At 42.2% G+C, this 24,041-nt stretch overlaps 78 non-coding genes across 78 annotated transcripts; all 78 read right to left on the reverse strand.

The window, feature by feature from the left end:
- Positions 1 to 25: 25 nt before the first annotated feature.
- Positions 26 to 98, reverse strand: TRNAV-CAC (transfer RNA valine (anticodon CAC)). The gene has a single exon. It is a non-coding gene; the product is annotated as a tRNA-Val (tRNA).
- Positions 99 to 161: 63 nt separating this feature from the next.
- TRNAV-AAC (transfer RNA valine (anticodon AAC)) lies at positions 162 to 234 on the reverse strand. The gene has a single exon. It is a non-coding gene; the product is annotated as a tRNA-Val (tRNA).
- A 65-nt stretch (positions 235 to 299) lies between these two features.
- On the reverse strand, positions 300 to 372 carry TRNAV-CAC (transfer RNA valine (anticodon CAC)). The gene has a single exon. It is a non-coding gene; the product is annotated as a tRNA-Val (tRNA).
- A 201-nt stretch (positions 373 to 573) lies between these two features.
- TRNAV-CAC (transfer RNA valine (anticodon CAC)) lies at positions 574 to 646 on the reverse strand. Its single transcript has one exon. It is a non-coding gene; the product is annotated as a tRNA-Val (tRNA).
- Positions 647 to 709: 63 nt separating this feature from the next.
- TRNAV-AAC (transfer RNA valine (anticodon AAC)) lies at positions 710 to 782 on the reverse strand. Its single transcript has one exon. It is a non-coding gene; the product is annotated as a tRNA-Val (tRNA).
- A 65-nt stretch (positions 783 to 847) lies between these two features.
- TRNAV-UAC (transfer RNA valine (anticodon UAC)) lies at positions 848 to 920 on the reverse strand. Its single transcript has one exon. It is a non-coding gene; the product is annotated as a tRNA-Val (tRNA).
- A 339-nt stretch (positions 921 to 1,259) lies between these two features.
- On the reverse strand, positions 1,260 to 1,332 carry TRNAV-UAC (transfer RNA valine (anticodon UAC)). The gene has a single exon. It is a non-coding gene; the product is annotated as a tRNA-Val (tRNA).
- Positions 1,333 to 1,671: 339 nt separating this feature from the next.
- Positions 1,672 to 1,744, reverse strand: TRNAV-CAC (transfer RNA valine (anticodon CAC)). The gene has a single exon. It is a non-coding gene; the product is annotated as a tRNA-Val (tRNA).
- Positions 1,745 to 1,807: 63 nt separating this feature from the next.
- TRNAV-AAC (transfer RNA valine (anticodon AAC)) lies at positions 1,808 to 1,880 on the reverse strand. Its single transcript has one exon. It is a non-coding gene; the product is annotated as a tRNA-Val (tRNA).
- Positions 1,881 to 1,945: 65 nt separating this feature from the next.
- TRNAV-CAC (transfer RNA valine (anticodon CAC)) lies at positions 1,946 to 2,018 on the reverse strand. Its single transcript has one exon. It is a non-coding gene; the product is annotated as a tRNA-Val (tRNA).
- Positions 2,019 to 2,219: 201 nt separating this feature from the next.
- Positions 2,220 to 2,292, reverse strand: TRNAV-CAC (transfer RNA valine (anticodon CAC)). The gene has a single exon. It is a non-coding gene; the product is annotated as a tRNA-Val (tRNA).
- Positions 2,293 to 2,767: 475 nt separating this feature from the next.
- Positions 2,768 to 2,840, reverse strand: TRNAV-CAC (transfer RNA valine (anticodon CAC)). The gene has a single exon. It is a non-coding gene; the product is annotated as a tRNA-Val (tRNA).
- Positions 2,841 to 3,041: 201 nt separating this feature from the next.
- On the reverse strand, positions 3,042 to 3,114 carry TRNAV-CAC (transfer RNA valine (anticodon CAC)). Its single transcript has one exon. It is a non-coding gene; the product is annotated as a tRNA-Val (tRNA).
- A 63-nt stretch (positions 3,115 to 3,177) lies between these two features.
- On the reverse strand, positions 3,178 to 3,250 carry TRNAV-CAC (transfer RNA valine (anticodon CAC)). Its single transcript has one exon. It is a non-coding gene; the product is annotated as a tRNA-Val (tRNA).
- A 201-nt stretch (positions 3,251 to 3,451) lies between these two features.
- TRNAV-CAC (transfer RNA valine (anticodon CAC)) lies at positions 3,452 to 3,525 on the reverse strand. Its single transcript has one exon. It is a non-coding gene; the product is annotated as a tRNA-Val (tRNA).
- A 1,067-nt stretch (positions 3,526 to 4,592) lies between these two features.
- Positions 4,593 to 4,665, reverse strand: TRNAV-CAC (transfer RNA valine (anticodon CAC)). The gene has a single exon. It is a non-coding gene; the product is annotated as a tRNA-Val (tRNA).
- A 522-nt stretch (positions 4,666 to 5,187) lies between these two features.
- Positions 5,188 to 5,260, reverse strand: TRNAV-CAC (transfer RNA valine (anticodon CAC)). Its single transcript has one exon. It is a non-coding gene; the product is annotated as a tRNA-Val (tRNA).
- A 203-nt stretch (positions 5,261 to 5,463) lies between these two features.
- On the reverse strand, positions 5,464 to 5,536 carry TRNAV-CAC (transfer RNA valine (anticodon CAC)). Its single transcript has one exon. It is a non-coding gene; the product is annotated as a tRNA-Val (tRNA).
- Positions 5,537 to 5,871: 335 nt separating this feature from the next.
- TRNAV-AAC (transfer RNA valine (anticodon AAC)) lies at positions 5,872 to 5,944 on the reverse strand. Its single transcript has one exon. It is a non-coding gene; the product is annotated as a tRNA-Val (tRNA).
- A 64-nt stretch (positions 5,945 to 6,008) lies between these two features.
- On the reverse strand, positions 6,009 to 6,081 carry TRNAV-CAC (transfer RNA valine (anticodon CAC)). The gene has a single exon. It is a non-coding gene; the product is annotated as a tRNA-Val (tRNA).
- Positions 6,082 to 6,144: 63 nt separating this feature from the next.
- On the reverse strand, positions 6,145 to 6,217 carry TRNAV-AAC (transfer RNA valine (anticodon AAC)). Its single transcript has one exon. It is a non-coding gene; the product is annotated as a tRNA-Val (tRNA).
- A 65-nt stretch (positions 6,218 to 6,282) lies between these two features.
- TRNAV-CAC (transfer RNA valine (anticodon CAC)) lies at positions 6,283 to 6,355 on the reverse strand. Its single transcript has one exon. It is a non-coding gene; the product is annotated as a tRNA-Val (tRNA).
- Positions 6,356 to 6,418: 63 nt separating this feature from the next.
- Positions 6,419 to 6,491, reverse strand: TRNAV-AAC (transfer RNA valine (anticodon AAC)). Its single transcript has one exon. It is a non-coding gene; the product is annotated as a tRNA-Val (tRNA).
- A 340-nt stretch (positions 6,492 to 6,831) lies between these two features.
- Positions 6,832 to 6,904, reverse strand: TRNAV-CAC (transfer RNA valine (anticodon CAC)). Its single transcript has one exon. It is a non-coding gene; the product is annotated as a tRNA-Val (tRNA).
- Positions 6,905 to 6,967: 63 nt separating this feature from the next.
- TRNAV-AAC (transfer RNA valine (anticodon AAC)) lies at positions 6,968 to 7,040 on the reverse strand. The gene has a single exon. It is a non-coding gene; the product is annotated as a tRNA-Val (tRNA).
- Positions 7,041 to 7,105: 65 nt separating this feature from the next.
- On the reverse strand, positions 7,106 to 7,178 carry TRNAV-CAC (transfer RNA valine (anticodon CAC)). The gene has a single exon. It is a non-coding gene; the product is annotated as a tRNA-Val (tRNA).
- Positions 7,179 to 7,379: 201 nt separating this feature from the next.
- Positions 7,380 to 7,452, reverse strand: TRNAV-CAC (transfer RNA valine (anticodon CAC)). The gene has a single exon. It is a non-coding gene; the product is annotated as a tRNA-Val (tRNA).
- Positions 7,453 to 7,927: 475 nt separating this feature from the next.
- TRNAV-CAC (transfer RNA valine (anticodon CAC)) lies at positions 7,928 to 8,000 on the reverse strand. The gene has a single exon. It is a non-coding gene; the product is annotated as a tRNA-Val (tRNA).
- Positions 8,001 to 8,201: 201 nt separating this feature from the next.
- TRNAV-CAC (transfer RNA valine (anticodon CAC)) lies at positions 8,202 to 8,274 on the reverse strand. The gene has a single exon. It is a non-coding gene; the product is annotated as a tRNA-Val (tRNA).
- A 63-nt stretch (positions 8,275 to 8,337) lies between these two features.
- Positions 8,338 to 8,410, reverse strand: TRNAV-CAC (transfer RNA valine (anticodon CAC)). Its single transcript has one exon. It is a non-coding gene; the product is annotated as a tRNA-Val (tRNA).
- A 201-nt stretch (positions 8,411 to 8,611) lies between these two features.
- TRNAV-CAC (transfer RNA valine (anticodon CAC)) lies at positions 8,612 to 8,685 on the reverse strand. Its single transcript has one exon. It is a non-coding gene; the product is annotated as a tRNA-Val (tRNA).
- Positions 8,686 to 9,752: 1,067 nt separating this feature from the next.
- On the reverse strand, positions 9,753 to 9,825 carry TRNAV-CAC (transfer RNA valine (anticodon CAC)). The gene has a single exon. It is a non-coding gene; the product is annotated as a tRNA-Val (tRNA).
- A 522-nt stretch (positions 9,826 to 10,347) lies between these two features.
- On the reverse strand, positions 10,348 to 10,420 carry TRNAV-CAC (transfer RNA valine (anticodon CAC)). Its single transcript has one exon. It is a non-coding gene; the product is annotated as a tRNA-Val (tRNA).
- Positions 10,421 to 10,623: 203 nt separating this feature from the next.
- TRNAV-CAC (transfer RNA valine (anticodon CAC)) lies at positions 10,624 to 10,696 on the reverse strand. The gene has a single exon. It is a non-coding gene; the product is annotated as a tRNA-Val (tRNA).
- A 335-nt stretch (positions 10,697 to 11,031) lies between these two features.
- On the reverse strand, positions 11,032 to 11,104 carry TRNAV-AAC (transfer RNA valine (anticodon AAC)). Its single transcript has one exon. It is a non-coding gene; the product is annotated as a tRNA-Val (tRNA).
- Positions 11,105 to 11,168: 64 nt separating this feature from the next.
- On the reverse strand, positions 11,169 to 11,241 carry TRNAV-CAC (transfer RNA valine (anticodon CAC)). The gene has a single exon. It is a non-coding gene; the product is annotated as a tRNA-Val (tRNA).
- Positions 11,242 to 11,304: 63 nt separating this feature from the next.
- TRNAV-AAC (transfer RNA valine (anticodon AAC)) lies at positions 11,305 to 11,377 on the reverse strand. The gene has a single exon. It is a non-coding gene; the product is annotated as a tRNA-Val (tRNA).
- A 65-nt stretch (positions 11,378 to 11,442) lies between these two features.
- Positions 11,443 to 11,515, reverse strand: TRNAV-CAC (transfer RNA valine (anticodon CAC)). Its single transcript has one exon. It is a non-coding gene; the product is annotated as a tRNA-Val (tRNA).
- A 63-nt stretch (positions 11,516 to 11,578) lies between these two features.
- On the reverse strand, positions 11,579 to 11,651 carry TRNAV-AAC (transfer RNA valine (anticodon AAC)). Its single transcript has one exon. It is a non-coding gene; the product is annotated as a tRNA-Val (tRNA).
- Positions 11,652 to 11,852: 201 nt separating this feature from the next.
- On the reverse strand, positions 11,853 to 11,925 carry TRNAV-CAC (transfer RNA valine (anticodon CAC)). Its single transcript has one exon. It is a non-coding gene; the product is annotated as a tRNA-Val (tRNA).
- Positions 11,926 to 12,260: 335 nt separating this feature from the next.
- TRNAV-AAC (transfer RNA valine (anticodon AAC)) lies at positions 12,261 to 12,333 on the reverse strand. Its single transcript has one exon. It is a non-coding gene; the product is annotated as a tRNA-Val (tRNA).
- A 64-nt stretch (positions 12,334 to 12,397) lies between these two features.
- Positions 12,398 to 12,470, reverse strand: TRNAV-CAC (transfer RNA valine (anticodon CAC)). Its single transcript has one exon. It is a non-coding gene; the product is annotated as a tRNA-Val (tRNA).
- A 63-nt stretch (positions 12,471 to 12,533) lies between these two features.
- TRNAV-AAC (transfer RNA valine (anticodon AAC)) lies at positions 12,534 to 12,606 on the reverse strand. The gene has a single exon. It is a non-coding gene; the product is annotated as a tRNA-Val (tRNA).
- A 65-nt stretch (positions 12,607 to 12,671) lies between these two features.
- On the reverse strand, positions 12,672 to 12,744 carry TRNAV-CAC (transfer RNA valine (anticodon CAC)). The gene has a single exon. It is a non-coding gene; the product is annotated as a tRNA-Val (tRNA).
- Positions 12,745 to 12,807: 63 nt separating this feature from the next.
- TRNAV-AAC (transfer RNA valine (anticodon AAC)) lies at positions 12,808 to 12,880 on the reverse strand. Its single transcript has one exon. It is a non-coding gene; the product is annotated as a tRNA-Val (tRNA).
- Positions 12,881 to 13,081: 201 nt separating this feature from the next.
- On the reverse strand, positions 13,082 to 13,154 carry TRNAV-CAC (transfer RNA valine (anticodon CAC)). Its single transcript has one exon. It is a non-coding gene; the product is annotated as a tRNA-Val (tRNA).
- A 334-nt stretch (positions 13,155 to 13,488) lies between these two features.
- Positions 13,489 to 13,561, reverse strand: TRNAV-CAC (transfer RNA valine (anticodon CAC)). Its single transcript has one exon. It is a non-coding gene; the product is annotated as a tRNA-Val (tRNA).
- A 63-nt stretch (positions 13,562 to 13,624) lies between these two features.
- TRNAV-AAC (transfer RNA valine (anticodon AAC)) lies at positions 13,625 to 13,697 on the reverse strand. Its single transcript has one exon. It is a non-coding gene; the product is annotated as a tRNA-Val (tRNA).
- A 62-nt stretch (positions 13,698 to 13,759) lies between these two features.
- TRNAV-AAC (transfer RNA valine (anticodon AAC)) lies at positions 13,760 to 13,832 on the reverse strand. Its single transcript has one exon. It is a non-coding gene; the product is annotated as a tRNA-Val (tRNA).
- Positions 13,833 to 13,895: 63 nt separating this feature from the next.
- TRNAV-CAC (transfer RNA valine (anticodon CAC)) lies at positions 13,896 to 13,968 on the reverse strand. The gene has a single exon. It is a non-coding gene; the product is annotated as a tRNA-Val (tRNA).
- A 63-nt stretch (positions 13,969 to 14,031) lies between these two features.
- On the reverse strand, positions 14,032 to 14,104 carry TRNAI-AAU (transfer RNA isoleucine (anticodon AAU)). The gene has a single exon. It is a non-coding gene; the product is annotated as a tRNA-Ile (tRNA).
- A 1,164-nt stretch (positions 14,105 to 15,268) lies between these two features.
- Positions 15,269 to 15,341, reverse strand: TRNAV-CAC (transfer RNA valine (anticodon CAC)). Its single transcript has one exon. It is a non-coding gene; the product is annotated as a tRNA-Val (tRNA).
- Positions 15,342 to 15,404: 63 nt separating this feature from the next.
- TRNAV-AAC (transfer RNA valine (anticodon AAC)) lies at positions 15,405 to 15,477 on the reverse strand. The gene has a single exon. It is a non-coding gene; the product is annotated as a tRNA-Val (tRNA).
- Positions 15,478 to 15,542: 65 nt separating this feature from the next.
- Positions 15,543 to 15,615, reverse strand: TRNAV-CAC (transfer RNA valine (anticodon CAC)). Its single transcript has one exon. It is a non-coding gene; the product is annotated as a tRNA-Val (tRNA).
- A 201-nt stretch (positions 15,616 to 15,816) lies between these two features.
- TRNAV-CAC (transfer RNA valine (anticodon CAC)) lies at positions 15,817 to 15,889 on the reverse strand. The gene has a single exon. It is a non-coding gene; the product is annotated as a tRNA-Val (tRNA).
- A 201-nt stretch (positions 15,890 to 16,090) lies between these two features.
- On the reverse strand, positions 16,091 to 16,163 carry TRNAV-CAC (transfer RNA valine (anticodon CAC)). The gene has a single exon. It is a non-coding gene; the product is annotated as a tRNA-Val (tRNA).
- A 201-nt stretch (positions 16,164 to 16,364) lies between these two features.
- TRNAV-CAC (transfer RNA valine (anticodon CAC)) lies at positions 16,365 to 16,437 on the reverse strand. Its single transcript has one exon. It is a non-coding gene; the product is annotated as a tRNA-Val (tRNA).
- A 201-nt stretch (positions 16,438 to 16,638) lies between these two features.
- On the reverse strand, positions 16,639 to 16,711 carry TRNAV-CAC (transfer RNA valine (anticodon CAC)). The gene has a single exon. It is a non-coding gene; the product is annotated as a tRNA-Val (tRNA).
- Positions 16,712 to 17,186: 475 nt separating this feature from the next.
- TRNAV-CAC (transfer RNA valine (anticodon CAC)) lies at positions 17,187 to 17,259 on the reverse strand. The gene has a single exon. It is a non-coding gene; the product is annotated as a tRNA-Val (tRNA).
- A 201-nt stretch (positions 17,260 to 17,460) lies between these two features.
- TRNAV-AAC (transfer RNA valine (anticodon AAC)) lies at positions 17,461 to 17,533 on the reverse strand. Its single transcript has one exon. It is a non-coding gene; the product is annotated as a tRNA-Val (tRNA).
- A 63-nt stretch (positions 17,534 to 17,596) lies between these two features.
- On the reverse strand, positions 17,597 to 17,669 carry TRNAV-CAC (transfer RNA valine (anticodon CAC)). Its single transcript has one exon. It is a non-coding gene; the product is annotated as a tRNA-Val (tRNA).
- A 201-nt stretch (positions 17,670 to 17,870) lies between these two features.
- Positions 17,871 to 17,943, reverse strand: TRNAV-UAC (transfer RNA valine (anticodon UAC)). The gene has a single exon. It is a non-coding gene; the product is annotated as a tRNA-Val (tRNA).
- A 62-nt stretch (positions 17,944 to 18,005) lies between these two features.
- On the reverse strand, positions 18,006 to 18,078 carry TRNAV-AAC (transfer RNA valine (anticodon AAC)). The gene has a single exon. It is a non-coding gene; the product is annotated as a tRNA-Val (tRNA).
- A 63-nt stretch (positions 18,079 to 18,141) lies between these two features.
- Positions 18,142 to 18,215, reverse strand: TRNAV-CAC (transfer RNA valine (anticodon CAC)). The gene has a single exon. It is a non-coding gene; the product is annotated as a tRNA-Val (tRNA).
- A 1,674-nt stretch (positions 18,216 to 19,889) lies between these two features.
- On the reverse strand, positions 19,890 to 19,962 carry TRNAV-CAC (transfer RNA valine (anticodon CAC)). Its single transcript has one exon. It is a non-coding gene; the product is annotated as a tRNA-Val (tRNA).
- Positions 19,963 to 20,027: 65 nt separating this feature from the next.
- On the reverse strand, positions 20,028 to 20,100 carry TRNAL-UAG (transfer RNA leucine (anticodon UAG)). Its single transcript has one exon. It is a non-coding gene; the product is annotated as a tRNA-Leu (tRNA).
- A 609-nt stretch (positions 20,101 to 20,709) lies between these two features.
- Positions 20,710 to 20,782, reverse strand: TRNAV-AAC (transfer RNA valine (anticodon AAC)). The gene has a single exon. It is a non-coding gene; the product is annotated as a tRNA-Val (tRNA).
- Positions 20,783 to 20,845: 63 nt separating this feature from the next.
- On the reverse strand, positions 20,846 to 20,918 carry TRNAV-CAC (transfer RNA valine (anticodon CAC)). Its single transcript has one exon. It is a non-coding gene; the product is annotated as a tRNA-Val (tRNA).
- Positions 20,919 to 20,981: 63 nt separating this feature from the next.
- On the reverse strand, positions 20,982 to 21,054 carry TRNAV-AAC (transfer RNA valine (anticodon AAC)). The gene has a single exon. It is a non-coding gene; the product is annotated as a tRNA-Val (tRNA).
- Positions 21,055 to 21,119: 65 nt separating this feature from the next.
- TRNAV-CAC (transfer RNA valine (anticodon CAC)) lies at positions 21,120 to 21,192 on the reverse strand. Its single transcript has one exon. It is a non-coding gene; the product is annotated as a tRNA-Val (tRNA).
- Positions 21,193 to 21,255: 63 nt separating this feature from the next.
- TRNAV-AAC (transfer RNA valine (anticodon AAC)) lies at positions 21,256 to 21,328 on the reverse strand. Its single transcript has one exon. It is a non-coding gene; the product is annotated as a tRNA-Val (tRNA).
- A 63-nt stretch (positions 21,329 to 21,391) lies between these two features.
- On the reverse strand, positions 21,392 to 21,464 carry TRNAV-AAC (transfer RNA valine (anticodon AAC)). Its single transcript has one exon. It is a non-coding gene; the product is annotated as a tRNA-Val (tRNA).
- Positions 21,465 to 21,664: 200 nt separating this feature from the next.
- Positions 21,665 to 21,737, reverse strand: TRNAI-AAU (transfer RNA isoleucine (anticodon AAU)). Its single transcript has one exon. It is a non-coding gene; the product is annotated as a tRNA-Ile (tRNA).
- A 476-nt stretch (positions 21,738 to 22,213) lies between these two features.
- On the reverse strand, positions 22,214 to 22,286 carry TRNAV-UAC (transfer RNA valine (anticodon UAC)). The gene has a single exon. It is a non-coding gene; the product is annotated as a tRNA-Val (tRNA).
- Positions 22,287 to 22,348: 62 nt separating this feature from the next.
- TRNAV-AAC (transfer RNA valine (anticodon AAC)) lies at positions 22,349 to 22,421 on the reverse strand. Its single transcript has one exon. It is a non-coding gene; the product is annotated as a tRNA-Val (tRNA).
- A 63-nt stretch (positions 22,422 to 22,484) lies between these two features.
- TRNAV-AAC (transfer RNA valine (anticodon AAC)) lies at positions 22,485 to 22,557 on the reverse strand. Its single transcript has one exon. It is a non-coding gene; the product is annotated as a tRNA-Val (tRNA).
- A 62-nt stretch (positions 22,558 to 22,619) lies between these two features.
- Positions 22,620 to 22,692, reverse strand: TRNAI-AAU (transfer RNA isoleucine (anticodon AAU)). The gene has a single exon. It is a non-coding gene; the product is annotated as a tRNA-Ile (tRNA).
- Positions 22,693 to 23,306: 614 nt separating this feature from the next.
- Positions 23,307 to 23,379, reverse strand: TRNAV-AAC (transfer RNA valine (anticodon AAC)). Its single transcript has one exon. It is a non-coding gene; the product is annotated as a tRNA-Val (tRNA).
- Between the last annotated feature and the right edge of the window lie 662 nt (positions 23,380 to 24,041).

The raw sequence follows: 24,041 nt of genomic DNA on the forward strand, positions 1-24,041 counted from the left end.
ATGCCCAATCACGATGGACAAAACATGTATCTACCAGGGCTCGAACCTGGGACCTTCCGCGTGTGAAGCGGACGTGATAACCACTACACCATAGATACGTAGTTATGTTGAAATTTCCAAGAGACCTAGCTTTTTTATGCTCAATCACGATGGACAAAATATGTATCTACCAGGGCTCGAACCTGGGTCCTGCCGCGTGTTAGGCGGACGTGATAACCACTACACCATAGATACATAGAAATACTGAGTTTTCCGAGAGATCTAGCTTATTTTTATGCCCAATCACGATGGACAAAACATGTATCTACCAGGGCTCGAACCTGGGACCTTCCGCATGTGAAGCGGACGTGATAACCACTACACCATAGATACGTAGTTATGTTGAAATTTCCACGAGACCTAGCTTTTTTATGCCCAATCACGATGGAAAAAATATGTATCTACCAGGGCTCGAACCTGGGACCTTCCAAGTGTTAGCCGGACGTGATAACCACTATCCCATAGACACTTAGTAATATTGAGTTTTCCAAGAGACCTAGCTTTTTTTAATGTCCTATATCGATGGTCAAAATGTGTATCCACCAGGGCTCGAACCTGGGACCTTCCGCGTGTGAAGCGGACGTGTTAACCCCTACAACATAGATACGTAGTAATGCTGAAATTTCCAAGAGACCTAGCTTTTTTATGCCCAATCACGACGGACAAAATCTGTATCTACCAGGGCTCGAACCTGGGAGATTCCGCGTGTTAGGCGGACGTGATAACCACTACACCATAGATACGTAGTAATACTGAGTTTTCCGTTAGATCTAGCTTATATTTATGCCCAATCACGATGGACAAAACATGTATCTACCAGGGCTCGAACCTGGGACATTCCGCGTGTAAAGCGGACGTGATAACCACTACACTATAAATACGTAGTAGAACTGAGTTTTCCAAGAGACCTATTTTATTTTTATGCCTAATCACGATGATCAAAACATGTATCTTATGGGCCTCGAACCTGGGACCTTCCGCGTGTTAGCCAGACGTGATAACCACTATCCCATAGATACGAAGTGATACTGAGTTTTCCAAGAGACCTAGCTTTTTTTATGTCCTATCACGATGGTCAAAATATGTATCTAGCAGGGCTCGAACCTGGGACCTTCCCTGTGTTAGGCGGACGTGATAACCACTACACCATAGATACGTAGTAATACTGAGTTTTCCGAGAGATCTAGCTTATATTTATGCCCAATCACGACGGACAAACATGTATCTACCAGGGCTCGAACCTGGGACATTCCGCGTGTAAAGCGGACGTGATAACCACTACACTATAAATACGTAGTAGAACTGAGTTTTCCAAGAGACCTATTTTATTTTTATGCCTAATCACGATGGTCAAAACATGTATCTTATGGGCCTCGAACCTGGGACCTTCCGCGTGTTAGCCAGACGTGATAACCACTATCCCATAGATACGAAGTGATACTGAGTTTTCCAAGAGACCTAGCTTTTTTATGTCCTATCACGATGGTCAAAATATATGTCTAGCAGGGCTCGAACCTTGGACCTTCCCTGTGTTAGGCGGACGTGATAACCACTACACCATAGATACGTAGAAATACTGAGTTTTCCGAGAGATCTAGCTTATTTTTATGCCCAATCACGATGGACAAAACATGTATCTACCAGGGCTCGAACCTGGGCCCTTCCGCGTGTGAAGCGGACGTGATAACCACTACACCATAGATACGTAGTTATGTTGAAATTTCCAAGAGACCTAGCTTTTTTATGCTCAATCACGATGGACAAAATATGTATCTACCAGGGCTCGAACCTGGGACCTGCCGCGTGTTAGGCGGACGTGATAACCACTACACCATAGATACGTAGAAATACTGAGTTTTCCGAGAGATCTAGCTTATTTTAATACCCAATCACGATGGACAAAACATGTATCTACCAGGGCTCGAACCTGGGACCTTCCGCGTGTGAAGCGGACGTGATAACCACTACACCAGAGATACGTAGTTATGTTGAAATTTCCAAGAGACCTAGCTTTTTTATGCTCAATCACGATGGACAAAATATGTATCTACCAGGGCTCGAACCTGGGACCTTCCGCGTGTTAGCCGGACGTGATAACCACTATCCCATAGACACTTAGTAATATTGAGTTTTCCGAGAGATCTAGCTTATTTTTATGCCCAATCACGATGGACAAAACATGTATCTACCAGGGCTCGAACCTGGGACCTTCCGCGTGTGAAGCGGACGTGATAACCACTACACCATAGATACGTAGTTATGTTGAAATTTCCACGAGACCTAGCTTTTTTATGCCCAATCACGATGGACAAAATATGTATCTACCAGGGCTCGAACCTGGGACCTTCCGCGTGTTAGCCGGACGTGATAACCACTATCCCATAGACACTTAGTAATATTGAGTTTTCCAAGAGACCTAGCTTTTTTTAATGTCCTATATCGATGGTCAAAATGTGTATCCACCAAGGCTCGAACCTGGGACTTTCCGCGTGTGAAGCGGACGTGTTAACCACTACAACACAGATACGTAGTAACGCTGAAATTTCCACGAGACCTAGCTTTTTTATGCCCAATCACGATGGACAAAATATGTATCTACCAGGGCTCGAACCTGGGACCTTCCGCGTGTTAGCCGGACGTGATAACCACTATCCCATAGACACTTACTAATATTGAGTTTTCCAAGAGACCTAGCTTTTTTTAATGTCCTATATCGATGGTCAAAATGTGTATCCACCAGGGCTCGAACCTGGTACCTTCCGCGTGTGAAGCGGACGTGTTAACCACTACAATATAGATACGTAGTAATGCTGAAATTTCCAAGAGACCTAGCTTTTTTATGCCCAATCACGACGGACAAAATATGTATCTACCAGGGCTCGAACCTGGGAGATTCCGCGTGTTAGGCGGACGTGATAACCACTACACCATAAATACGTAGTAATACTGAGTTTTCCGAGAGATCTAGCTTATATTTATGCCCAATCACGATGGACAAAACATGTATCTACCAGGGCTCGAACCTGGGACCTTCCGCGCGTGAAGCGGACGTGATAACCACTACACCATAGATACGTAGTTATGTTGAAATTTCCAAGAGACCTAGCTTTTTTATGCTCAATCACGATGGACAAAACATGTATCTACCAGGGCTCGAACCTGGGACCTTCCGCGCGTGAAGCGGACGTGATAACCACTACACCATAGATACGTAGTTATGTTGAAATTTCCAAGAGACCTAGCTTTTTTATGCTTAATCACGATGGACAAAATATATATCTACCAAGGCTCGAACCTGGGACCTGCCGCGTGTTAGGCGGACGTGATAACCACTACACCATAGATACGTAGAAAAACTGAGTTTTCCGAGAGATCTAGCTTATTTTTATGCCCAATCACGATGGACAAAACATGTATCTACCAGGGCTCGAACCTGGAACCTTCCGTTTGTGAAGCGGACGTGATAACCACTACACCATAGATTACATAAAAACGTCTTGGTTTGGACCAAGGCCGAAAAAACAAACGATATGTGTGAGGTTTATCAATTGACTGAAGTTCAGATATTGAAATTTTTTTCTAGTTCTTTTTATCCACTCAATCCTTAATCAATATTTAATTCAATCAACTGATTTTACTGTTAATCGATCTAGTCCCTCTAAATTAGTTGAAAAAATTACATATCTACGCTTTTTCAAGAACAATTACATTTTCGAAAACATTTTATCATGAAATTAATAGTTCTTGAAAAAGCGTAGATATGTAATTTTTTCAATTAATTTAGAGGGACTAGATCGATTAACAGTAAAGTCAGTTGATTGAATTAAATATTGATTAAGGATTGAGTGGATAAAAGAACTAGAAAAATATTTCAATATCTGAACTACAGTCAATTGATAAACCTCACACATATCGTTTGTTTTTTCGGCCTTGGTCCAAACCAAGACGTTTTTATATAATATCTGTCACTTCAGTCTTAATGTAATTAAATTTTGAATAATAAGGTTTGCTTTACCGTCGTACATTTGCACTCTAAAATATAATGGTGCATTCAAACACCATATATTCTGTTTTTTCCAGTGCCATAAAAGACATCATTTAGGGTGTACTTTAACCCCATTTCTATGATCAATTCACGCCATTTACTAATATTATTTGCAAGTATTAAGGAAATATTAAGCATTTATGCACCATTAACAATGGCTTTTAACATCTTTTTTAGACAATCTATTGAACTTCTAATATTACTTAGTTTAATTGTTTTAAAAGTAGGGAAAAAGTACGCTACCTATGTCACCTTATTAAACCAAGTGAAGTGAAATAATTGTTAAATATTTATTATAACCAATACACCACAGACACGTGGTAAGTCTAAGTTTTCCAAGAGATCTAACTAATTATTATGTCCAATAAAGATGGTTAAAACATATCTCTACCTGGGACTTTCCGCATGTGAAGCGGACGTGATAACCACTACACCATAGATACGTGGTAGCACTGAGTTTTCCAAGAGATCTAGCTAATTCTTATGTCCAATCACGATGGTCAATACATGTATCTACCAGGGCTCGAACCTGGGACCTTCCGCGTGTGAAGTGGACGTGATAACCACCACACTACAGATACGTAGTGACACTGAGTTTTCCAAGAGATCTAGCTAATTATTATGTCCAATCACGATACTTCTGTAATTAAGTAAAATTAACATACTTAGACTTAATTGTTTTGATCAAGCTGGCCGATAGCACACCCTAAATTCTTAATTGTTAATTTAAGATGATTCCGAAAAGTATCTTCGCTGTAGTTTTTAAGTTATCGGTGGGGAAATATCACGAAAAACCCATGTTAATCTCCATAGGAAATTAGCAAAAGCGGGTGAATATTACTTTAACGTTACAAAACGGTATCAAGTCATATCTACAAGGGCCTTCCGGCCCTGTAGAATACGCAGTTATGTTGAAATTTCCAAGAGACCTAGCTTTTTTATGCCCAATCACGATGGACAAAATATGTATCTACCAGGGCTCGAACCTGGGACCTTCCGCGTGTTAGGTGGACGTGATAACTACTACACCATAGTAACGTAGAAATACTCAGTTTTCCGAGAGATCTAGCTTATTTTTATGCCCAATCACGATGGACAAAACATGTATCTACCAGGGCTCGAACCTGGGACCTTCCGCGTGTGAATCGGACGTGATAACCACTACACCACAGATACGTAGTAATACTGAGTTTTCCGAGAGACCTAGCATATTTTTATGCCTAATCACGATGGTCAAAACATGTATCTTATGGGCGTCGAACCTTGGACCTTCCGCGTGTTAGCCGGACGGGATAACCACCATCCCATAGACACTTAGAAACATTGAGTTTTCCAAGAGACCTAGCTTTTTTTAATGTCCTATATCGATGGTCAAAATGTGTATCCACCAGGGCTCGAACCTGGGACCTTCCGCGTGTGAAGCGGACGTGTTAACCACTACAACATAGATACGTTGAAATGCTGACATTTCCAAGAGACCTAGCTTTTTTATGCCCAATCACGATGGACAAAATATGTATCTACCAGGGCTGGAACCTGGGAGATTCCGCGTGTTAGGCGGACGTGATAACCACTATCCCATAGACACTTAGTAATATTGAGTTTTCCAAGAGACCTAGCTTTTTTATGTCCTATCACGATGGTCAAAATATGTATCTAGCAGGGCTCGTACCTGGGAACTTCCGCGTGTAAAGCGGACGTGATAACCACTACACCATAGATACGTAGTTATGTTGAAATTTCCAAGAGACCTAGCTTTTTTATGCCCAATCACGATGGACAAAATATGTATCTACCAGGGATCGAACCTGGGACCTTCCGCGTGTTAGGCGGACGTGATAACCACTACACCATAGATACGTGTCGATACTGAGTTTTCCAGGAGACCTAGCTTTTTTTATGCCCAATCACTATGGACAAAATATGTATCTACCAGGGCTCGAACCTGGGACCTTCCGCGTGTGAAGCGGACGTGATAACCACTACACCATAGATACGTAGTTATGTTGAAATTTCCAAGAGACCTAGCTTTATTATGCCCAATCACGATGGACAAAACATGTATCTACCAGGACTCGAAACTGGGACCTTCCGCGTGTTAGGCGGACGTGATAACCACTACACCATAGACACGAAGAAATACTGAGTTTTCCGAGAGATCTAGCTTATTTTTATGCCCAATCACGATGGAAAAAACATGTATCTACCAGGGCTCGAACCTGGAAGCTACCGCGTGTGAAGCGGACGTGATAACCACTACACCATAGATACGTAGTTATGTTGAAATTTCCAAGAGATATGGCTTTTTTATGCCCAATCACGATGGACAAATTATGTATCTACCAGGGCTCGAACCTGGGACCTTCCGCGTGTTAGGCGGACGTGATAACCACTACACCATTGATACGTAGTAATACTGAGTTTTCCAAGAGACCTATTTTATTTTTATGCCTAATCACGATGGTCAAAACATGTATCTTATGGGCCTCGAACCTGGGACCTTCCGCGTGTTAGCCAGACGTGATAACCACTATCCCATAGATACGAAGTGATACTGAGTTTTCCAAGAGACCTAGCTTTTTTTATGTCCTATCACGATGGTCAAAATATATGTCTAGCAGGGCTCGAACCTGGGACCTTCCCTGTGTTAGGCGGACGTGATAACCACTACACCATAGATACGTAGAAATACTGAGTTTTCCGAGAGATCTAGCTTATTTTTATGCCCAATCACGATGGACAAAACATGTATCTACCAGGGCTCGAACCTGGGACCTTCCGCGTGTGAAGCGGACGTGATAACCACTACACCATAGATACGTAGTTATGTTGAAATTTCCAAGAGACCTAGCTTTTTTATGCTCAATCACGATGGACAAAATATGTATCTACCAGGGCTCGAACCTGGGACCTGCCGCGTGTTAGGCGGACGTGATAACCACTACACCATAGATACGTAGAAATACTGAGTTTTCCGAGAGATCTAGCTTATTTTAATACCCAATCACGATGGACAAAACATGTATCTACCAGGGCTCGAACCTGGGACCTTCCGCGTGTGAAGCGGACGTGATAACCACTACACCAGAGATACGTAGTTATGTTGAAATTTCCAAGAGACCTAGCTTTTTTATGCTCAATCACGATGGACAAAATATGTATCTACCAGGGCTCGAACCTGGGACCTTCCGCGTGTTAGCCGGACGTGATAACCACTATCCCATAGACACTTAGTAATATTGAGTTTTCCGAGAGATCTAGCTTATTTTTATGCCCAATCACGATGGACAAAACATGTATCTACCAGGGCTCGAACCTGGGACCTTCCGCGTGTGAAGCGGACGTGATAACCACTACACCATAGATACGTAGTTATGTTGAAATTTCCACGAGACCTAGCTTTTTTATGCCCAATCACGATGGACAAAATATGTATCTACCAGGGCTCGAACCTGGGACCTTCCGCGTGTTAGCCGGACGTGATAACCACTATCCCATAGACACTTAGTAATATTGAGTTTTCCAAGAGACCTAGCTTTTTTTAATGTCCTATATCGATGGTCAAAATGTGTATCCACCAAGGCTCGAACCTGGGACTTTCCGCGTGTGAAGCGGACGTGTTAACCACTACAACACAGATACGTAGTAACGCTGAAATTTCCACGAGACCTAGCTTTTTTATGCCCAATCACGATGGACAAAATATGTATCTACCAGGGCTCGAACCTGGGACCTTCCGCGTGTTAGCCGGACGTGATAACCACTATCCCATAGACACTTACTAATATTGAGTTTTCCAAGAGACCTAGCTTTTTTTAATGTGATATATCGATGGTCAAAATGTGTATCCACCAGGGCTCGAACCTGGGACCTTCCGCGTGTGAAGCGGACGTGTTAACCACTACAATATAGATACGTAGTAATGCTGAAATTTCCAAGAGACCTAGCTTTTTTATGCCCAATCACGACGGACAAAATATGTATCTACCAGGGCTCGAACCTGGGAGATTCCGCGTGTTAGGCGGACGTGATAACCACTACACCATAAATACGTAGTAATACTGAGTTTTCCGAGAGATGTAGCTTATATTTATGCCCAATCACGATGGACAAAACATGTATCTACCAGGGCTCGAACCTGGGACCTTCCACGCGTGAAGCGGACGTGATAACCACTACACCATAGATACGTAGTTATGTTGAAATTTCCAAGAGACCTAGCTTTTTTATGCTCAATCACGATGGACAAAACATGTATCTACCAGGGCTCGAACCTGGGACCTTCCGCGCGTGAAGCGGACGTGATAACCACTACACCATAGATACGTAGTTATGTTGAAATTTCCAAGAGACCTAGCTTTTTTATGCTCAATCACGATGGACAAAATATATATCTACCAAGGCTCGAACCTGGGACCTGCCGCGTGTTAGGCGGACGTGATAACCACTACACCATAGATACGTAGAAAAACTGAGTTTTCCGAGAGATCTAGCTTATTTTTATGCCCATTCACGATGGACAAAACATGTATCTACCAGGGCTCGAACCTGGAACCTTCCGTTTGTGAAGCGGACGTGATAGCCACTACACCATAGATTACATAAAAACGTCTTGGTTTGGACCAAGGCCGAAAAAACAAACGATATGTGTGAGGTTTATCAATTGACTGAAGTTCAGATATTGAAATTTTTTTCTAGTTCTTTTTATCCACTCAATCCTTAATCAATATTTAATTCAATCAACTGATTTTACTGTTAATCGATCTAGTCCCTCTAAATTAGTTGAAAAAATTACATATCTACGCTTTTTCAAGAACAATTACATTTTCGAAAACATTTTATCATGAAATTAATAGTTCTTGAAAAAGCGTAGATATGTAATTTTTTCAATTAATTTAGAGGGACTAGATCGATTAACAGTAAAGTCAGTTGATTGAATTAAATATTGATTAAGGATTGAGTGGATAAAAGAACTAGAAAAATATTTCAATATCTGAACTACAGTCAATTGATAAACCTCACACATATCGTTTGTTTTTTCGGCCTTGGTCCAAACCAAGACGTTTTTATATAATATCTGTCACTTCAGTCTTAATGTAATTAAATTTTGAATAATAAGGTTTGCTTTACCGTCGTACATTTGCACTCTAAAATATAATGGTGCATTCAAACACCATATATTCTGTTTTTTCCAGTGCCATAAAAGACATCATTTAGGGTGTACTTTAACCCCATTTCTATGATCAATTCACGCCATTTACTAATATTATTTGCAAGTATTAAGGAAATATTAAGCATTTATGCACCATTAACAATGGCTTTTAACATCTTTTTTAGACAATCTATTGAACTTCTAATATTACTTAGTTTAATTGTTTTAAAAGTAGGGAAAAAGTACGCTACCTATGTCACCTTATTAAACCAAGTGAAGTGAAATAATTGTTAAATATTTATTATAACCAATACACCACAGACACGTGGTAAGTCTAAGTTTTCCAAGAGATCTAACTAATTATTATGTCCAATAAAGATGGTTAAAACATATCTCTACCTGGGACTTTCCGCATGTGAAGCGGACGTGATAACCACTACACCATAGATACGTGGTAGCACTGAGTTTTCCAAGAGATCTAGCTAATTCTTATGTCCAATCACGATGGTCAATACATGTATCTACCAGGGCTCGAACCTGGGACCTTCCGCGTGTGAAGTGGACGTGATAACCACCACACTACAGATACGTAGTGACACTGAGTTTTCCAAGAGATCTAGCTAATTATTATGTCCAATCACGATACTTCTGTAATTAAGTAAAATTAACATACTTAGACTTAATTGTTTTGATCAAGCTGGCCGATAGCACACCCTAAATACTTAATTGTTAATTTAAGATGATTCCGAAAAGTATCTTCGCTGTAGTTTTTAAGTTATCGGTGGGGAAATATCACGAAAAACCCATGTTAATCTCCATAGGAAATTAGCAAAAGCGGGTGAATATTACTTTAACGTTACAAAACGGTATCAAGTCATATCTACAAGGGCCTTCCGGCCCTGTAGAATACGCAGTTATGTTGAAATTTCCAAGAGACCTAGCTTTTTTATGCCCAATCACGATGGACAAAATATGTATCTACCAGGGCTCGAACCTGGGACCTTCCGCGTGTTAGGTGGACGTGATAACCACTACACCATAGTAACGTAGAAATACTCAGTTTTCCGAGAGATCTAGCTTATTTTTATGCCCAATCACGATGGACAAAACATGTATCTACCAGGGCTCGAACCTGGGACCTTCCGCGTGTGAATCGGACGTGATAACCACTACACCACAGATACGTAGTAATACTGAGTTTTCCGAGAGACCTAGCATATTTTTATGCCTAATCACGATGGTCAAAACATGTATCTTATGGGCGTCGAACCTTGGACCTTCCGCGTGTTAGCCGGACGGGATAACCACCATCCCATAGACACTTAGAAACATTGAGTTTTCCAAGAGACTTAGCTTTTTTTAATGTCCTATTTCGATGGTCAAAATGTGTATCCACCAGGGCTCGAACCTGGGACCTTCCGCGTGTGAAGCGGACGTGTTAACCACTACAACATAGATACGTTGAAATGCTGACATTTCCAAGAGACCTAGCTTTTTTATGCCCAATCACGATGGACAAAATTTGTATCTACCAGGGCTGGAACCTGGGAGATTCCGCGTGTTAGGCGGACGTGATAACCACTATCCCATAGACACTTAGTAATATTGAGTTTTCCAAGAGACCTAGCTTTTTTATGTCCTATCACGATGGTCAAAATATGTATCTAGCAGGGCTCGTACCTGGGAACTTCCGCGTGTAAAGCGGACGTGATAACCACTACACCATAGATACGTAGTTATGTTGAAATTTCCAAGAGACCTAGCTTTTTTATGCCCAATCACGATGGACAAAATATGTATCTACCAGGGATCGAACCTGGGACCTTCCGCGTGTTAGGCGGACGTGATAACCACTACACCATAGATACGTGTCGATACTGAGTTTTCCAAGAGACCTAGCTTTTTTTATGCCCAATCACTATGGACAAAATATGTATCTACCAGGGCTCGAACCTGGGACCTTCCGCGTGTGAAGCGGACGTGATAACCACTACACCATAGATACGTAGTTATGTTGAAATTTCCAAGAGACCTAGCTTTATTATGCCCAATCACGATGGACAAAACATGTATCTACCAGGACTCGAAACTGGGACCTTCCGCGTGTTAGGCGGACGTGATAACCACTACACCATAGACACGAAGAAATACTGAGTTTTCCGAGAGATCTAGCTTATTTTTATGCCCAATCACGATGGAAAAAACATGTATCTACCAGGGCTCGAACCTGGAAGCTACCGCGTGTGAAGCGGACGTGATAACCACTACACCATAGATACGTAGTTATGTTGAAATTTCCAAGAGATATGGCTTTTTTATGCCCAATCACGATGGACAAATTATGTATCTACCAGGGCTCGAACCTGGGACCTTCCGCGTGTTAGGCGGACGTGATAACCACTACACCATTGATACGTAGTAATACTGAGTTTTCCAAGAGACCTAGCTTTTTTATGCCCAATCACGATGGTCAAAATATGTATCTTATGGGCGTCGAACCTTGGACCTTCCGCGTGTTAGCCGGACGGGATAACCACCATCCCATAGACACTTAGTAACATTGAGTTTTCCAAGAGACCTAGCTTTTTTTAATGTCCTATATCGATGGTCAAAATGTGTATCCACCAGGGCTCGAACCTGGGACCTTCCGCGTGTGAAGCGGACGTGTTAACCACTACAACATAGATACGTTGAAATGCTGACATTTCCAAGAGACCTAGCTTTTTTATGCCCAATCACGATGGACAAAATATGTATCTACCAGGGCTGGAACCTGGGAGATTCCGCGTGTTAGGCGGACGTGATAACCACTATCCCATAGACACTTAGTAATATTGAGTTTTCCAAGAGACCTAGCTTTTTTATGTCCTATCACGATGGTCAAAATATGTATCTAGCAGGGCTCGTACCTGGGAACTTCCGCGTGTAAAGCGGACGTGATAACCACTACACCATAGATACGTAGTTATGTTGAAATTTCCAAGAGACCTAGCTTTTTTATGCCCAATCACGATGGACAAAATATGTATCTACCAGGGATCGAACCTGGGACCTTCCGCGTGTTAGGCGGACGTGATAACCACTACACCATAGATACGTGTCGATACTGAGTTTTCCAAGAGACCTAGCTTTTTTTATGCCCAATCACTATGGACAAAATATGTATCTACCAGGGCTCGAACCTGGGACCTTCCGCGTGTGAAGCGGACGTGATAACCACTACACCATAGATACGTAGTTATGTTGAAATTTCCAAGAGACCTAGCTTTATTATGCCCAATCACGATGGACAAAACATGTATCTACCAGGACTCGAAACTGGGACCTTCCGCGTGTTAGGCGGACGTGATAACCACTACACCATAGACACGAAGAAATACTGAGTTTTCCGAGAGATCTAGCTTATTTTTATGCCCAATCACGATGGAAAAAACATGTATCTACCAGGGCTCGAACCTGGAAGCTACCGCGTGTGAAGCGGACGTGATAACCACTACACCATAGATACGTAGTTATGTTGAAATTTCCAAGAGATATGGCTTTTTTATGCCCAATCACGATGGACAAATTATGTATCTACCAGGGCTCGAACCTGGGACCTTCCGCGTGTTAGGCGGACGTGATAACCACTACACCATTGATACGTAGTAATACTGAGTTTTCCAAGAGACCTAGCTTTTTTATGCCCAATCACGATGGTCAAAATATGTATCTTATGGGCGTCGAACCTTGGACCTTCCGCGTGTTAGCCGGACGGGATAACCACCATCCCATAGACACTTAGTAACATTGAGTTTTCCAAGAGACCTAGCTTTTTTTAATGTCCTATATCGATGGTCAAAATGTGTATCCACCAGGGCTCGAACCTGGGACCTTCCGCGTGTGAAGCGGACGTGTTAACCACTACAATATAGATACATTGAAATGCTGAAATTTCCAAGAGACCTAGCTTTTTTATGCCCAATCACGATGGACAAAATATGTATCTTCCAGGGCTCGAACCTGGGAGATTCCGCGTGTTAGGCGGACGTGATAACCACTATCCCATAGACACTTAGTAATATTGAGTTTTCCAAGAGACCTAGCTTTTTATGTCCTATCACGATGGTCAAAATATGTATCTAGCAGGGCTCGTACCTGGGAACTTCCGCGTGTAAAGCGGACGTGATAACCACTACACCATAGATACGTAGTTATGTTGAAATTTCCAAGAGACCTAGCTTTTTTATGCCCAATCACTATGGACAAAATATGTATCTACCAGGGCTCGAACCTGGGACCTTCCGCGTGTGAAGCGGACGTGATAACCACTACACCATAGATACGTAGTTATGTTGAAATTTCCAAGAGATATGGCTTTTTTATGCCCAATCACGATGGACAAATTATGTATCTACCAGGGCTCGAACCTGGGACCTTCCGCGTGTTAGGCGGACGTGATAACCACTACACCATTGATACGTAGTAATACTGAGTTTTCCAAGAGACCTAGCTTTTTTTGCCCAATCACGATGGTCAAAATATGTATCTAGCAGGGCTCGAACCTGGGACCTTCCGCGTGTTAGGCGGACGTGATAACCACTACACCATAGATACGTATTGATACTGAGTTTTCCAAGAGACCTAGCTTTTTTATGCCCAATCACGATGGACAAAATATGTATCTACCAGGGCTCGAACCTGGAACCTTCCGCGTGTGAAGCGGACGTGATAACCACTACACCATAGATACGTAGTTATGTTGAAATTTCCAAGAGACCTAGCTTTTTTATGCCCAATCACGATGGACAAAACATGTATCTACCAGGACTCGAACTTGGGACCTTCCGCGTATTAAGCGGACGTGATAACCACTACACCATAGATACGTAGTAATGCTGAGTTTTCCAAGAGACCTAGCTTTTTTTATGCCCAATCACGATAGACAAAATATGTATCTACCAGGGCTCGAACCTTGCACCTTCCACGTGTTAGGCGGACGTGATAACCACTACACCATATATACGTAGTAATACTGAGTTTTCCGAGAGATCAAGCTAATTTTTATGCCCAATCACGATGGACAAAACATGTATCTACCAGGGCTCGAACATGGGACCTTCCGCGTGTAAAGCGGACGTGATAACCACTACACCACAGATACGTAGAAATACTGAGTTTTCCGAGAGATCTAGCTTATTTTTATGCCCAATCACGATGGTCAAAACATGTATCTTTTGGGCGTCGAACCTTGGACCTTCCGCGTGTTAGCCGGACGTGATAACCACTATCCCATATACACTTAGTAATATTGAGTTTTCCAAGAGACCTACTTTTTTTAATGTCCTATATCGATGGTCAAAATGTGTATCCATGAGGGCACGAACCTGGGACCTTCCGCGTGTGAAGCGGACGAGTTAACCACTACAACATAGATACGTAGTAATGCTGAAATTTCCAAGAGACCTAGCTTTTTTATGCCCAATCACGATGGACAAAATATGTATCTACCAAGGCTCGAACCTGGGAGATTCCGCGTGTTAGGCAGACGTGATAACCACTACACCATAGATACGTAGTAATACTGAGTTTTCCGAGAGATCTAGCTTATATTTATGCCCAATCACGATGGACAAAACATGTATCTACCAGGGCTCGAACCTGGGACATTCGGCGTGTAAAGCGGACGTGATAACCACTACACTATATATACGTAGTAGAACAGAGTTTTCCAAGAGACCTATTTTATTTTTATGGCTAATCACGATGGTCAAAACATGTATCTTATGGGCCTCAAACCTGGGACCTTCCGCGTGTTAGCCAGACGTGATAACCACTATCCCATAGATACGAAGTGATACTGAGTTTTCCAAGAGACCTAGCTTTTTTTATGTCCTATCACGATGGTCAAAATATGTATCTAGCAGGGCTCGAACCTGGGACCTTCCCTGTGTTAGGTGGACGTGATAACCACTACACCATAGATACGTAGAAATACTGAGTTTTCCGAGAGATCTAGCTTATTTCTATGCCCAATCACGATGGACAAAACATGTATCTACCAGGGCTCGAACCTGGGACCTTCCGCGTGTGAAGCGGACGTGATAACCACTACACCATAGATACGTAGTTATGTTGAAATTTCCAAGAGACCTAGCTTTTTTATGCTCAATCACGATGGACAAAATATGTATCTACCAGGGCTCGAACCTGGGACCTGCCGCGTGTTAGGCGGACGTGATAACCACTACACCATAGATACGTAGAAATACTGAGTTTTCCGAGAGATCTAGCTTATTTTTATACCCAATCACGATGGACAAAACATGTATCTACCAGGGATCGAACCTGGGACCTTCCGCGTGTGAAGCGGACGTGATAACCACTACACCAGAGATACGTAGTTATGTTGAAATTTCCAAGAGAACTAGCTTTTTTATGCTCAATCACGATGGACAAAATATGTATCTACCAGGGCTCGAACCTGGGACCTGCCGCGTGTTAGGCGGACGTGATAACCACTACACCATAGATATGTAGAAATACTGAGTTTTCCGAGGGATCTAGCTTATTTTTATGCCCAATCACGATGGACAAAACATGTATCTACCAGGGCTCGAACCTGGGACCTTCCGCGTGTGAAGCGGACGTGATAACCACTACACCATAGATACGTAGTTATGTTGAAATTTCCACGAGACCTAGCTTTTTTATGCCCAATCACGATGGAAAAATTATGTATCTACCAGGGCTCGAACCTGGGACCTTCCGCGTGTTAGCCGGACGTGATAACCACTATCCCATAGACACTTAGTAGTATTGAGTTTTCCAAGAGACCTAGCTTTTTTTAATGTCCTATATCGATGGTCAAAATGTGTATCCACCAAGGCTCGAACCTGGGACCTTCCGCGTGTGAAGCGGACGTGTTAACCACTACAACATAGATACGTAGTAATGCTGAAATTACCACGAGACCTAGCTTTTTTATGCCCAATCACGATGGACAAAATATGTATCTACCAGGGCTCGAACCTGGGACCTTCCGCGTGTTAGCCGGACGTGATAACCACTATCCCATAGACACTTACTAATATTGAGTTTTCCAAGAGACCTAGCTTTTTTTAATGTCCTATATCGATGGTCAAAATGTGTATCCACCAGGGCTCGAACCTGGGACCTTCCGCGTGTGAAGCGGACGTGTTAACCACTACAACATAGATACGTAGTAATGCTTAAATTTCCAAGAGACCTAGCTTTTTTATGCCCAATCACGACGGACAAAATATGTATCTACCAGGGCTCGAACCTGGGAGATTCCGCGTGTTAGGCGGACGTGATAACCACTACACCATAAATACGTAGTAATAGTGAGTTTTCCGAGAGATCTAGCTTATATTTATGCCCAATCACGATGGACAAAACATGTATCTACCAGGGCTCGAACCTGGGACCTTCCGCGTGTGAAGCGGACGTGATAACCACTACACCATAGATACGTAGTTATGTTGAAATTTCCAAGAGACCTAGCTTTTTTATGCTCAATCACGATGGACAAAATATGTATCTACCAGGGCTCGAAACTGGGACATTCCGCGTGTAAAGCGGACGTGATAACCACTACACTATAAATACGTAGTAGAACTGAGTTTTCCAAGAGACCTATTTTATTTTTATGCCTAATCACGATGGTCAAAACATGTATCTTATGGGCCTCGAACCTGGGACCTTCCGCGTGTTAGCCAGACGTGATAACCACTATCCCATAGATACGAAGTGATGCTGAGTTTTCCAAGAGACCTAGCTTTTTTATGTCCTATCACGATGGTCAAAATATGTATCTAGCAGGGCTCGAACCTGGGACCTTCCCTGTGTTAGGCGGACGTGATAACCACTACACCATAGATACGTAGAAATACTGAGTTTTCCGAGAGATCTAGCTTATTTTTATGCCCAATCACGATGGACAAAACATGTATCTACCAGGGCTCGAACCTGGGACCTTCCGCGTGTGAAGCGGACTTGATAACCACTACACCATAGATACGTAGTTATGTTGAAATTTCCAAGAGACCTAGCTTTTTTATGCTCAATCACGATGGACAAAATATGTATCTACCAAGGCTCGAACCTGGGACCTGCCGCGTGTTAGGCGGACGTGATAACCACTACACCATAGATACGTAGAAATACTGAGTTTTCCGAGAGATCTAGCTTATTTTTATGCCCAATAACGATGGACAAAACATGTATCTACCAGGGCTCGAACCTGGGACCTGCCGCGTGTTAGGCGGACGTGATAACCACTACACCATAGATACGTAGTTATACTGATTTTTCCAAGAGACCTAGCTCTTTTATGCCCAATCACGATGGACAAAATATGTAGCTACCAGAGCTCGAACCTGGGACCTTCCGCGTGTGAAGCGGACGTGATAACCACTACACCATAGATACGTAGTTATGTTGAAATTTCCAAGAGACCTAGCTTTTTTATGCTCAATCACGATGGACAAAATATGTATCTACCAAGGGTCGAACCTGGGACCTGCCGCGTGTTAGGCGGACGTGATAACCACTACACCATAGATACGTAGAAATACTGAGTTTTCCGAGAGATCTAGCTTATTTTTATGCCCAATCACGATGGACAAAACATGTATCTACCAGGGCTCGAACCTGGGACCTTCCGCGTGTAAAGCGGACGTGATAACCACTACACCATAGATACGTAGTTATGTTGAAATTTCCAAGAGACCTAGCTTTTTATGCCCAATCACGATGGACAAAATATGTATCTACCAGGGCTCGAACCTGGGACCTTCCGCGTGTTAGGCGGACGTGATAACCACTACACCATAGATACGTAGTGATACTGAGTTTTCCAAGAGACCTACCTTTTATATGCCCAATCACGATGGACAAAATATGCATCTACCAGGGCTCGAACCTGGGACCTTCCGTTTGTGAAGCGGACGTGATAACCACTACACCATAGATTACATAAAAAAGTCTTGGTTTGGACCAAGGCCGAAAAAACAAACGATATGTGTGAGGTTTATCAATTGACTGAAGTTCAGATATTGAAATTTTTTTCTAGTTCTTTTTATCCACTCAATCCTTAATCAATATTTAATTCAATCAACTGATTTTACTGTTAATCGATCTAGTCCCTCTAAATTAGTTGAAAAAATTACATATCTACGCTTTTTCAAGAACAATTACATTTTCGAAAACATTTTATCATGAAATTAATTGTTCTTGAAAAAGCGTAGATATGTAATTTTTTCAATTAATTTAGAGGGACTAGATCGATTAACAGTAAAGTCAGTTGATTGAATTAAATATTGATTAAGGATTGAGTGGATAAAAGAACTAGAAAAATATTTCAATATCTGAACTACAGTCAATTGGTAAACCTCACACATATCGTTTGTTTTTTCGGCCTTGGTCCAAACCAAGACGTTTTTATATAATATCTGTCACTTCAGTCTTAATGTAATTAAATTTTGAATAATAAGGTTTGCTTTACCGTCGTACATTTGCACTCTAAAATATAATGGTGCATTCAAACACCATATATTCTGTTTTTTCCAGTGCCATAAAAGACATCATTTAGGGTGTACTTTAACCCCATTTCTATGATCAATTCACGCCATTTACTAATATTATTTGCAAGTATTAAGGAAATATTAAGCATTTATGCACCATTAACAATGGCTTTTAACATCTTTTTTAGACAATCTATTGAACTTCTAATATTACTTAGTTTAATTGTTTTAAAAGTAGGGAAAAAGTACGCTACCTATGTCACCTTATTAAACCAAGTGAAGTGAAATAATTGTTAAATATTTATTATAACCAATACACCATAGACACGTGGTAAGTCTAAGTTTTCCAAGAGATCTAACTAATTATTATGTCCAATAAAGATGGTTAAAACATATATCTACCTGGGACTTTCCGCATGTGAAGCGGACGTGATAACCACTACACCATAGATACGTGGTAGCACTGAGTTTTCCAAGAGATCTAGCTAATTCTTATGTCCAATCACGATGGTCAATACATGTATCTACCAGGGCTCGAACCTGGGACATTCCGCGTGTGAATTGGACGTGATAACCACCACACTACAGATACGTAGCGACACTGAGTTTTCCAAGAGATCTAGCTAATTATTATGTCCAATCACGATGGTCAAAGCCGTACTTCTGTAATTAAGTAAAATTAACATACTTAGACTTAATTGTTTTGATCAAGCTGGCCGATAGCACACCCTAAATACTTAATTGTTAATTTAAGATGATTCCGAAAAGTATCTTCGCTGTAGTTTTTAAGTTATCGGTGGGGAAATATCACGAAAAACCCATGTTAATCTCCATAGGAAATTAGCAAAAGCGGGTGAATATTACTTTAACGTTACAAAACGGTATCAAGTCATATCTACAAGGGCCTTCCGGCCCTGTAGAATACGCAGTTATGTTGAAATTTCCAAGAGACCTAGCTTTTTTATGCCCAATCACGATGGACAAAATATGTATCTACCAGGGCTCGAACCTGGGACCTTCCGCGTGTTAGGTGGACGTGATAACCACTACACCGTAGTAACGTAGAAATACTCAGTTTTCCGAGAGATCCAGCTTATTTTTATGCCCAATCACGATGGACAAAACATGTATCTACCAGGGCTCGAACCTGGGACCTTCCGCGTGTGAATCGGACGTGATAACCACTACACCACAGATACGTATTAATACTGAGTTTTCCGAGAGATCTAGCTTATTTTTATGCCCAATCACGATGGACAAAACATGTATCTACCAGGGCTCGAACCTGGGACCTTCCGCGTCTAAAGCGGACGTGATAACCACTACACTATAGCTACGTAGTAAAATTGAGTTTTCAAAGAGACCTAGCATATTTTTATGCCTAATCACGATGGTCAAAACATGTATCTTATGGGCGTCGAACCTTGGACCTTCCGCGTGTTAGCCGGACGGGATAACCACCATCCCATAGACACTTAGTAACATTGAGTTTTCCAAGAGACTTAGCTTTTTTATGTCCTATCACGATGGTCAAAATATGTATCTAGCAGGGCTCGTACCTGGGAACTTCCGCGTGTGAAGCGGACGTGTTAACCACTACAACATAGATACGTTGAAATGCTGAAATTTCCAAGAGACCTAGCTTTTTTATGCCCAATCACGATGGACAAAATATATATCTACCAGGGCTCGAACCTGGGAGATTCCGCGTGTTAGGCGGACGTGATAACCACTATCCCATAGACACTTAGTAATATTGAGTTTTCCAAGAGACCTAGCTTTTTTATGTCCTATCACGATGGTCAAAATATGTATCTAGCAGGGCTCGTACCTGGGAACTTCCGCGTGTAAAGCGGACGTGATAACCACTACACCATGGATACGTAGTTATGTTGAAATTTCCAAGAGACCTAGCTTTTTTATGCCCAATCACGATGGACAAAATATGTATTTACCAGGGCTCGAACCTGGGACCTTCCGCGTGTTAGGCGGACGTGATAACCACTACACCATATATACGTGTCGATACTGAGTTTTCCAAGAGACCTAGCTTTTTTATGCCCAATCACTATGGACAAAATATGTATCTACCAGGGCTCGAACCTGGGACCTTCCGCGTGTGAAGCGGACGTGATAGCCACTACACCATAGATACGTAGTTATGTTGAAATTTCAAAGAGACCTAGCTTTATTATGCCCAATCACGATGGACAAAACATGTATCTACCAGGACTCGAAACTGGGACCTTCCGCGTGTTAGGCGGACGTGATAACCACTACACCATAGACACGAAGAAATACTGAGTTTTCCGAGAGATCTAGCTTATTTTTATGCCCAATCACGATGGAAAAAACATGTATCTACCAGGGCTCGAACCTGGGAGCTACCGCGTGTGAAGCGGACGTGATAACCACTACACCATAGATACGTAGTTATCTTGAAATTTCCAAGAGATATGGCTTTTTTATGCCCAATCACGATGGACAAATTATGTATCTACCAGGGCTCGAACCTGGGACCTTCCGCGTGTTAGGCGGACGTGATAACCACTACACCATTGATACGTAGTGATACTGAGTTTTCCAAGAGACCTAGCTTTTTTATGCCCAATCACGATGGACAAAATATGTATCTACCAGGGCTCGAACCTGGGAGATTCCGCGTGTTAGGCGGACGTGATAACCACTACACCATAGATACGTAGTGATACTGAGTTTTCCAAGAGACCTAGCTTTTTTTATGTCCTATCACGATGGTCAAAATATGTATCTAGCAGGGCTCGAACCTGGGAGATTCCGCGTGTTAGGCGGACGTGATAACCACTACACCATAGATACGTAGTTATGTTGAATATTCCAAGAGACCTAGCTTTTTTATGCCCAATCACGATGGACAAAACATGTATCTACCAGGACTCGAACTTGGGACCTTCCGCGTATTAAGCGGACGTGATAACCACTACACCATAGATACGTAGTAATGCTGAGTTTTCCAAGAGACCTAGCTTTTTTTATGCCATATCACGATGGACAAAATATGTATCTACCAGGGCTCGAACCTGGCACCTTCCGCGTGTAAAGCGCACGTGATAACCACTACACCACAGATACGTAGTAATACTGAGTTTTCCGAGAGATCTAGCTTATTTTTATGCCCAATCACGATGGTCAAAACATGTATCTTTTGGGCGTCGAACCTTGGACCTTCCGCGTATTAGCCGGACGTGATAACCACTATCGCATAGATACGAAATGATACTGAGTTTTCCAAGAGACCTAGCTTTTTTATGTCCTATCACGATGGTCTAAATATGTATCTAGCAGGGCTCGATCCTGGGACCTTCTGCGTGTAAAGCGGACGTGATAACCACTACACCATAGATACGTAGAAATACTGAGTTTTCCGAGAGATCTAGCTTATTTTTATGCCCAATCACGATGGACAAAACATGTATCTACCAGGGCTCGAACCTGGGACCTTCCGTGTGTAAAGCGGACGTGATAACCACTACACCATAGATACGTAGTTATGTTGAAATTTCCAAGAGACCTAGCTTTTTATGCCCAATCACGATGGACAAAATATGTATCTTCCAGGGCTCGAACCTGGGACCTTCCGCGTGTTAGGCGGACGTGATAACCACTACACTATAGATACGAAGTGATACTGAGTTTTCCAAGAGACCTAGCTTTTTTATGCCCAATCACGATGGAAAAAATATGTATCTACCAGGGCTCGAACCTGGGAGATTCCGCGTGTTAGGCGGACGTGATAACCACTACACCATAGATACGTAGTTATGTTGAAATTTCCAAGAGACCTAAATTTTTATGCCCAATCACGATGGACAAAACATGTATCTACCAGGACTCGAACTTGGGACCTTCCGCGTATTAAGCGGACGTGATAACCACTACACCATAGATACGTAGTAATGCTGAGTTTTCCAAGAGACCTAGCTTTTTTTATGCCCAATCACGATGGACAAAATATGTATCTACCAGGGCTCGAACCTGGCACCTTCCACGTGTTAGGCGGACGTGATAACCACTACACCTTATATACGTAGTAATACTGAGTTTTCCGAGAGATCTAGCTAATTTTTATGCCCAATCACGATGGACAAAACATGTATCTACCAGGGCTCGAACATGGGACCTTCCGCGTGTAAAGCGGACGTGATAACCACTACACCACAGATACGTAGTAATACTGAGTTTTCCGAGAGATCTAGCTTATTTTTATGCCCAATCACGATGGTCAAAACATGTATCTTTTGGGCGTCGAACCTTGGACCTTCCGCGTGTTAGCCGGACGTGAAAACCACTATCGCATAGATACGAAGTGATACTGAGTTTTCCAAGAGACCTAGCTTTTTTATGTCCTATCACGATGGTCAAAATATGTATCTAGCAGGGCTCGAACCTGGGACCTTCTGCGTGTAAAGCGGACGTGATAACCACTACATCATAGATGCGTAGTAATACTGAGTTTTCCAAGAGATCTAGCTTATATTTATGCCCAATCACGATGGACAAAATATGTATCTACCAGGGCTCGAAACTGGGACCTTCCGCGTGTTAGGCGGACGTGATAACCACTACACCATAGATACGTAGAAATACTGAGTTTTCCGAGAGATCTATTTTATTTTTATGCCTAATCACGATAGTCAAAACATGTATCTTATGGGCCTCGAACCTGGGACCTTCCGCGTGTTAGCCGGACGTGATAACCACTATCGCATACATACGAAGAAATACTGAGTTTTCCGAGAGATCTAGCTTATTTTTATGCCCAATCACGATGGACAAATTATGTATCTACCACGGCTCGAACCTGGGACCTTCCGCGTGTTAGGCGGACGTGATAACCACTACACCATAGATACGTAGTAATACTGAGTTTTCCGAGAGATCTAGCTAATTTTTATGCCCAATCACGATGGACAAAACATGTATCTACCAGGGCTCGAACATGGGAACTTCCGCGTGTAAAGCGGACGTGATAACCACTACACCACAGATACGTAGTAATACTGAGTTTTCCGAGAGATCTAGCTTATTTTTATGCCCAATCACGATGGTCAAAACATGTATCTTTTGGGCGTCGAACCTTGGACCTTCCGCGTGTTAGCCGGACGTGAAAACCACTATCGCATAGATACGAAAAGATACTGAGTTTTCCAAGAGACCTAGCTTTTTTATGTCCTATCACGATGGTCAAAATATGTATCTAGCAGGGCTCGAACCTGGGACCTTCTGCGTGTAAAGCGGA

Source organism: Phalangium opilio, unplaced genomic scaffold, assembly GCF_054372755.1.
Source record: "Phalangium opilio isolate 3A_F unplaced genomic scaffold, DU_Popi_V2 ptg000013l_1, whole genome shotgun sequence".
Classification (NCBI taxonomy): domain Eukaryota; kingdom Metazoa; phylum Arthropoda; class Arachnida; order Opiliones; family Phalangiidae; genus Phalangium; species Phalangium opilio.